Source organism: Sapajus apella, unplaced genomic scaffold, assembly GCF_009761245.1.
Source record: "Sapajus apella isolate SASKATOON/1434 unplaced genomic scaffold, GSC_monkey_1.0 scaffold32, whole genome shotgun sequence".
Lineage (NCBI taxonomy): Eukaryota > Metazoa > Chordata > Mammalia > Primates > Cebidae > Sapajus > Sapajus apella.
In genome coordinates this window covers 38,941-46,996 of record NW_022436972.1, presented here as the reverse complement: position 1 = coordinate 46,996, position 8,056 = coordinate 38,941, and the positions used below count along the sequence as shown (strand labels likewise).

Below are 8,056 nucleotides of genomic sequence, written 5' to 3'. Positions count from 1 at the left end.
TTTCTGCAGAGAAATCCACTGTTTGTTTGATGGGCTTCCCTTTGTGGGTAACCCGACCTTTCTGTCTGGCTGTCCTTAACATTTTTTCCTTCATTTCAACCTTGGTGAATCTGATGATTATGTGTCTTGGGGTTGCTCTTCTCAAGGAGTATCTTTGTGGTGTTCCCTGTATTTCCTGAATTTGAATCTTGACCTGTCTTGCTACATTGGGGAAGTTCTGCATAATAACCAGAAGTATGTTTTCCAACTTGGTTCCATTCTCCCCATCACTTTCAGGTACACCAATCAAACGTAGGTTTGGTCTTTTTACATAGTCCCATATTTTTTGGAGGCTTTGTTCATTCTTTTTTATTCTTTTTTCTCTAATCTTGTCTTCACACTCTATTTCATTAAGCTGATTTTCAGTCTCTGATCTCCTTTCTTCTGTTTCATTGATTTGGCTATTGATACTTGTGTGTGCTTCACAAAGTTCTCGTGCTGTGTTTTTCAGCTCCATCAGGTCATTTATGTTCTTCTCTAAACTGGTTATTCTAGTTAGCAATTCCTCTAACCTTTAATCAAAGTTCTTCGCTTCCTTGCATTGGGTTAGAGCATGCTCCTTTAACTCCGAGGAGTTAGTTATTACCCACCTTCTGAAGCCTGCTTCTGTCAATTCATCAAACTCATTCTCCTTCCAGTTTTGTTCCCTTGCTGGTGACAAGTTGTATCCTTTGGATGTTAAGAGGCATTCTGGTTTTTGGCATTTTCAGCCTTTTTTGCGCTGGTTTTTCCTCATCTTCATGGATTTATCTACCTTTGGTCTTTGCTGTTGGTGACCTTTGAATGAGTTTTTGCTTGGTCATCCTTTTTTTGATGTTAATGCTATTCCTTTCTGTTTGTTAGTTTTTCTTCTAACAGTCAGACCCCTCTTCTGTAGGTCTGCTGGAGTTTGCTGGGGGTCCACTCCAGACCCTGTTTGCCTGGGTATCAACAGTGGAGGCTTCAGAACAGCAAAGATTGCTGCCTGCTCCTTCCTCTGGAAGCTTCATCCTAGAAGGGCACCTGCCAGATGCCAGCCAGAGCTCTCCTGTATGAGGTGTCTGTTGACCCCTGCTGGGAGGTGTCTCCCCAATAGGAGGCTTAGGGATCAGGAACCCACTTGAGGTTGCAGTCTGTTGCTTAGCAGAGCTCCAGAACTGTGCTGGCCCCTCCGGTGTTCTGTCCCAGGGAAATGAGAGTTTTATCTATAGGCCTCTGACTGGAGCTGCTGCCTTTCTTTCAGAGATGACCTTCCCAGAGAGGAGGAATCTAGAGAGGCAGTGTGGCTACCATGGCTTTAGGGTGCTGTGGTGGGCTCCTCCCAGTCTAAACTTCCCATGTGGCTTTGTGGCTTGAGTATTCCAGGTCAACTTCAGACTGTTGTGCTGGCAGTGAGAATTTCAAGTCAGTGGATCTTAGCTTGCTGGGCTCCGTGGGGCTGGGTTCCGCTGAGCTAGACCACTTGGCTCCCTGGCTTTAGCCCCATTTCCAGGGAAGCAAACAGTTCTGTCTTACTGGCATTCCAGGTGCCACTGGGGTATGAAAAAAAAAAACCTCCTGCAGCTATTAACTTGGTGTCTGCCAAACAGTCGCCCAGCTTTGTGCTTGAAACTCAGGGCCCTGGTGGTGTTGGCACCTGAGGGAATCTCCTGGTCTGTGGGTTGCGAAGACCATGGGAAAAGCATAGTGTCTGGGCTGGAGTGCACTGTTCCTCACTGCACAGTCCATCAGGCTTCCCTTGGCTAGGGGAGGGAGGTCCCGACCCTGGGCTAGGCAATGCCCCACCCTGCTTCATCTCGCCTTCCGTGTGCTGCACCCACTGTCTGATCAGTCCCAATTAGATGAACTGGTTACCTCAGCTGGAAATGCAGAAATCACCTGCCTTCTGTGTTGGTCTTGCTGGGAGCTGCAGACTGGAGCTGTTCCTATTTGAAGCAGGAAAGGCCACAAACAAACTTCTCACACACTGGGAAGGAAGTGGTGATTTATTTGACCAGGAGCTGCAGCAGCATAGATGCCTAACAAGTGAGATCCCCAACAAAGGAAATCCTTGTCCTTTTAAAGGCTTACAACTCTAGAAATTACATGTGAAAGGGTCTTGATCTATGAAGTAGGCTTGCGTTATGTGACTTAGGTGGGGGCTTGATCCTGTTAAATTAAAACCAATGCCTTCCGGAAAGATTCGTCTGTACCATGCCTGCGATCTACAGGAATGTGATTAAGGGTGGAGCCCGCATCTGCCAGCCTTTACTTCTCTTATTGAAATGCAATGTAGAAGTCTAGGGGGAAGGGCTCTTAGAAGTTAAAGAGGATTGAGGGTCTCTTTCCTCACTGTTCAGCCATCTTGCTGGGGAATTTTTTTCTTTTTTGTGACAGAGTCTTGCTCTGTCACCCAAGTTGGAGTGCACTGGTGTAACCTAGGCTCATTGCAACCTCTGACCCCTGGGTTCAAGCGATTCTCATGTCTCAGCCTCCCCAGTAACTGGGAATACAGGCTCCCTAGTAGCAGGGAATACCATAGCCGGCTAATTTTTGTATTTTTAGTAGAGACGGGGTTTTGCTATGTTGGCCAAGATGGTCTCGAGCTCCTAACCTCAAGTGATCCACCTGCCTCAGCCTCCCAAAGTTGCTGGGATTAGAGGAATGAGCCCCCGTGCCCAGCCTATCTTATTTTACATACATGAGCACTCTCCAAAATGTGAGTACATTTTTTTACTTTCACTTTGCAACTTGATTTTCTCCAATAAACTCCTTTGAGATATGTTCCAATGAACCAAAGCCAGCCTGTATTATATTTATTCCCAGGGTGAAGAGAATAATTCCCCAATCACCTAAGTCGCCCTCCAACAATGTCTTCATGAACACCTCCCTTGAACTAAATGTCTTATGTAAGTAATGCACCGTAAAGTGAGCTATGACACTGAAACCCCATCTACTCACGAGAAGGATCAATAATTAAAAGTCAGGTCCTTCTACTTGAGGATTATCACACTACATGAGATAAGCAAGACACAAAAGGACAAATATGCGTGATTCTCCTGTCCTCTCTTAAATACACAACCTTCAGGCTTTCACTGTCACCATTCAACTGACACCAGTCACTGTGACCTTCATGTTGCTAAAATCTACTGGTCCCTTCTTGCTCCTCATCCCAATTGATCCACCAGCAGCAGGTGGCATTGTAGGTGGCTCTCTTCCCCTTGGGACATTTCTTTACCTGGTGTTCAGGGTCCCACACTCTGAGTTTCCTCCTACCTCACAGGTCACTACTTCACTTTTCCAACTCCCTAGAGACATTTAGAAAGAAATGGCTTCATGGTAACAGAAAGTGAAAAATGAACCGACGGGAACACATCAGGCAGAGCACGTATCTTAGGGATTTAGGTTACATCTCTCCCATCCTCATTCCCAACTGTGACCTCAATTTCTACTTCCCTGAGAAAGCGGAACAAGAAATGACCTTCCCTGGGCTCTCATCACACCTCTCCTTCCAGCAATGCCCACCCACACGCTCTGCTTTCCCACGGCTCTGCTGTCCGCACCTGTCTAAAGCCCATCTAATTTGCACCATCGAATTCTACTGTTGCTTACTTGAGAACACCACTCCAGCAATTCTCCCCTATTTCCTACGTCACCCATTTTCCACGTTCTGCGGGATCATTCTCACCAGCACACACAACAGGCCGTCCTAAAAGGTGGAACTTTCTCTTGACCACACGTTACCCATTGCCTTTCACTTCGTGTCATTACATTCTCTTGCAGCAGCAGCTCTTGATAAAAGCGTCTGTATCCATCGCCTCCAGCTCCTCTTCTCCCGGCCTCTTTTAAATCCACTGCATTCAGGCTTTCACTGTCACCATTCCACCGACACCGGTCACCGTGACCTTCATGTTGCTAAAATCTACTGGTCCCTTCTTGCTTCTCATCTCAATTGATCCACCAGCAGCAGGTGGCATTGTAGGTGGCTTCCTTCCCCTTGGGACATTTCGTTACCTGGTGTCCAGGGTCCCACACTCTGAGTTTCTTCCTACCTCACAGGTCACTCCTTTTTTTTTATTTTCACTGACTTTCTCCTTTTCTCCCTAATCTCTTAATATGTAAGTGTCCCATGGATCCATTCGATTTTTCTTTCCTCTGTCTATACTCACTCCACTGATAATCTCATTTAGTCTCAAGGTTTTAAGTATCAACTCTACGTTGATAACCCCCAAGTTTGTATGTGCAGCCCACCCACATTTTTCTCTCAAATTCCAAATTCAAACACCTACCCATTCAGTATCCCCTTTTGGTTGTCTGATAGATATTTTAGACTTCCCATGTCCAGAACCAAACGCCAGGTTTCCTCTTCCACCAAGCCGGCACCATCCACAGCCTTGTCCCTCTCAGTTGATGACAACTCCGTATTTCCAGCTGCTCAGGCCAAAATCCTTGAGTCGCACATTAGGCCATCGCATTGGCTCTGCCAGGACATCGTGTTCAGAGCCCGACTGCTTCTTACTCACTTCCCTCTGGTCTGAACCACCATCATCTCTGTCTGCACTACGACAGCCTCCTTACAAGTCTTCCTGCTTCCTCCCCAGCTCCATGCCTCACCAAAGTAATCCATTTTTATTATATCAGAGCAAGCACATCAGTTTTTGGCTCAAAACCCTGCTATCCAGTGGCTCTCCATCACACTCAAAGCAAAGCCTCAGTCCTTACAATGGCCAGCGAGGACTTGCTTGATCTGGGTTCCATGACCTCCCTGGTGTCAGCTCCTAGTCTCCTTGCTCTTCCCTCATTCCCCTCCAGCCTCTGCTTTTCTCGTAATGCAGCAGGAATGCTAGAGCCTTTGCACTGGATCTACCCTCTGCCTAGAGTGCTTATCTCTCGTGTGTTGGTTTGGCTCACCTCTTCACTTCCTTTACATCTTTTCCTAACACCTTTTCAGTGTAGCCCACCCTCGCTGCTCTAATGCTACACAACCCTCACCCTCTGTCTCCAGTTTATGTTTTCTTTCCTTTGTAGCTCTTTAGTATGCCTTTGGGTACCATGTGATTAGTTTTTATTGTGCCCTTGCTTATAATCCGTCTTAATTGCCATAATGTAAGCTCCATGACAGCATTTTTTGTTTTCTCCACTGATTTATTCTGAGCATGTAGAAGAATGCCCAGTACATAGTACGCACTCAACAAAAATTTTGTGGGATGAATGAACTAATTTATAAGTTACCACTCCATGCTGAATTATACATACTAACAGAGACCCATTCCTTCTTCCGTCTCTCCAATGTAAACCATAAATATGGGCAAAATGGAATAGATACTTATTGAGGACATACTGTGAGCTCAGCCCTCTGTTAAACATTTGAGCTCCTTTATTACGCTAGATCTTTAGAGACGCCATGTGCAGATAGTGAATAGATCCTTGTTCAATGAAAGAATAGCTCAATGGATCTTCATTTACAAAGGAGGAAATGGTGGCCCAGCAAGGTTAAGTCAGTTGCCTTTGATTCTATTGCTTCTAAGTGGTGGGGTCCAGACTGGAATTTCACTCTGCCTCACTCCAAAGTGTTACATTGCTAAGTTCCAGAGTAGAGACATGGAAATTAGATAGATGGACATCCCAGTTCTGCCACTTAACCAGCTATGGGGCATTAGGCAAGTTAGTTATTGTCTCTGAGCTTCAGTCTCTTCGACTCTTTTAGGATTTCCTGCTGTTGGCATTACTATAAGCAATGTGCAGTGTAAAAGGCCGTATGCATCTGGATTCAAACAGAGGACTAAGTGCTTTTTGCAAGAACCATACCATCCTAAAACCAATATAACATGGAGAGTGCGAATGACCTCAAAATAGCATTGAATCCATATGATAAATACAAAAAATAGATTTCAATTACTTTTTAAAAAGTTATTCATTGTGTAGGAAGAAATTCTTTTCATGACTTACTATTTTTTAATATTATGATAGGAAATACTATTGGATGGTTAGATATCATATTGAATCAAAGAGGTCCTAAGGTGTTTTTTCTCTTCACATTCTTTCTTGTTGCTTGAGACGAAGACCCTCAGCCAGTTCATAGCTTTTTAGATCCTGTAAGTTTTTCTGCTGTATACCACGATATTAACTTTAATTTGTAAAGCATTCTAGGCAATTCAGATAAGAAACAAAAGGGGAAAATTCTCTGTTAATTTCAAGATGGCAGCTCTTTCTCATATTCTTGGCTGTGACTGAGTATTGAGGAGGCAGATGGGCTAGGAAGCCAGCCAGGGGAGTTCACAGTTAGTTGGGTCCGTGGAGGGCTCCCTCCAGGATCCCTGATCAGGACTCTCTGCCTGTCAGGACTTCCTGAAAGACGAATGAAAGCGGGGGAGGCAAAGAGCTGGAGGCTTCCTCTGAGCTCCCCGTGGGATGCAAATGGCAGTTAAAGGTTCAGAGAGCAGAGCTGGGAGCATGTCTGCATCCTCATCAGGTGCGGTGGAGGCTGGTGGCCTGGGTTTCTGTTCTCCCGCTTAACTTCAGCTCTCACTCTTCTTCCCTGGGAGACTGTGAAAAGGAAAAACAGCTCAGGTTTCCAAATGATATATATATTGCCTCTGAATACACATCAGAACCAGGTTTATGAGGCCAAAACTTTACATAGTTGGAAGCCCCTCTTTAGGAAAAGAATCCCAAATAACAAATGCAAAATTAGGTTCAAAAGCAAATATTTATGAGAATGAGAAAGAAATCATCATATATCACTAATGTGTAGAAGCTGACGTATTCCAAAACATCCCCAGAGCCTTGGATGCGGCCACGCAGCTGAAACAATGAGCTCCGGGAAGTCCTCTGTGCGCATGCGTCTTGATGGGCACGGAGGAGAAACATTCCTTCTAGGCCAAATCTGCCCGTCCTGCTCCCTGCAGGTATTAAGTCAAGAATGAAAAGCAGGGAAATGGGCCTGGCAAAACCAGAACTTGTTTTTTCCCTTTGGGGAAGAGACTATTTAAAATGTGAATACAACTTTCATTAAGAGAGAGTGGGAATATTTTTTATCGGCTTATTTTTATAGTCCTAAATGTTTTTATGATTAGAACATTAAAAATAAAATAGAAGGGAGCAGGCAGGTGGCTATCATCCCAGCACTTTTGGAGGCTGAGGCAGGTGGATCACTTGAGGTCAGGAGTTCAAGACCAGCCTGGCCAGCATGGCAAAACCTGTCTCTACTAAAAATGCAAAATTCAGCCAGTGCGGTGGTGCACGCTTGTAATTCCAGCTACTCGGGAGGCTCAGGCAGGACAATGGCTTGAACCTGGGAGGTGGAGGTTGCAGCGAGCCGAGATTGTGTCACTGCACTCCAGTTTGGGCAACAGAATGAGATTCTGTCTTAAAAAAAAGGAATTAATGAATTAACTAAATTAAACTAAATTAAATTAAATATAAGGACAGGCATTTTCCCACTGTGGTTGTATGTGTAGCTGTCTTAGCGTGGGCCTAGCCTCATCAGGGGAGCTCAGGACACCTTCCCCAGGGATTTCTAGCCACACCCAGGCACTGTGCCGTCCTCTCCCCCCCAGGTAATCCCCTCTCCCCAGGGAGATTCCCTCCTTCTTCCTTGTGCTGCCTGAAACCACTCGTCATTCATCCATGCTATTCCAGGAAACACCTGAGTGTTTTTATAAAATCTAAAGTTCCACCTTGAGATTCTAAGTGAAATTTTCCTGAAGTGGGAAGGAAGGAGGAAACGAAGGAAAAGAGAAGGGAAGAAATCCCAAACGGTTGGAAAATACTGATATTTTCCATCCAGAGACTGTGACGACCTTGACCTAAAACAGTGGCTCTCCATGCACAGTCCTAGGCAGCAGCAGATGTGTTGCCTGAAAAGCGTCCCAATCCAAGCCCCGAGAGAGGGTTCCTGGCTCTGGTGCAAGAAGGAATTAGGGGTGAATCCGTAAAGTGAAAGCAAGGTTATTAGCAAAGTAAGGAATAAGGAATGACTACTCCACAGGCAGAGCAGCAGCATGGGCTACTTGATTAAGGATACTTATGGTTATTTCCTGATTATATGCTAATCAAG

General features: G+C 45.2%; 1 long non-coding RNA gene across 1 annotated transcript in view; it reads right to left on the bottom strand.

The window, feature by feature from the left end:
• Positions 1-304: 304 nt before the first annotated feature.
• Positions 305-8,056, bottom strand: part of LOC116562225 — a 19,556-nt gene continuing 11,804 nt past the window's right edge. Inside the window, exons 3-4 of the long non-coding RNA XR_004273837.1 lie at positions 3,699-3,706; positions 305-413 (exon numbers count right to left, since the gene is read on the bottom strand). This is a non-coding gene — a long non-coding RNA (uncharacterized LOC116562225). The remainder of the gene's footprint in view (positions 414-3,698; positions 3,707-8,056) is intronic.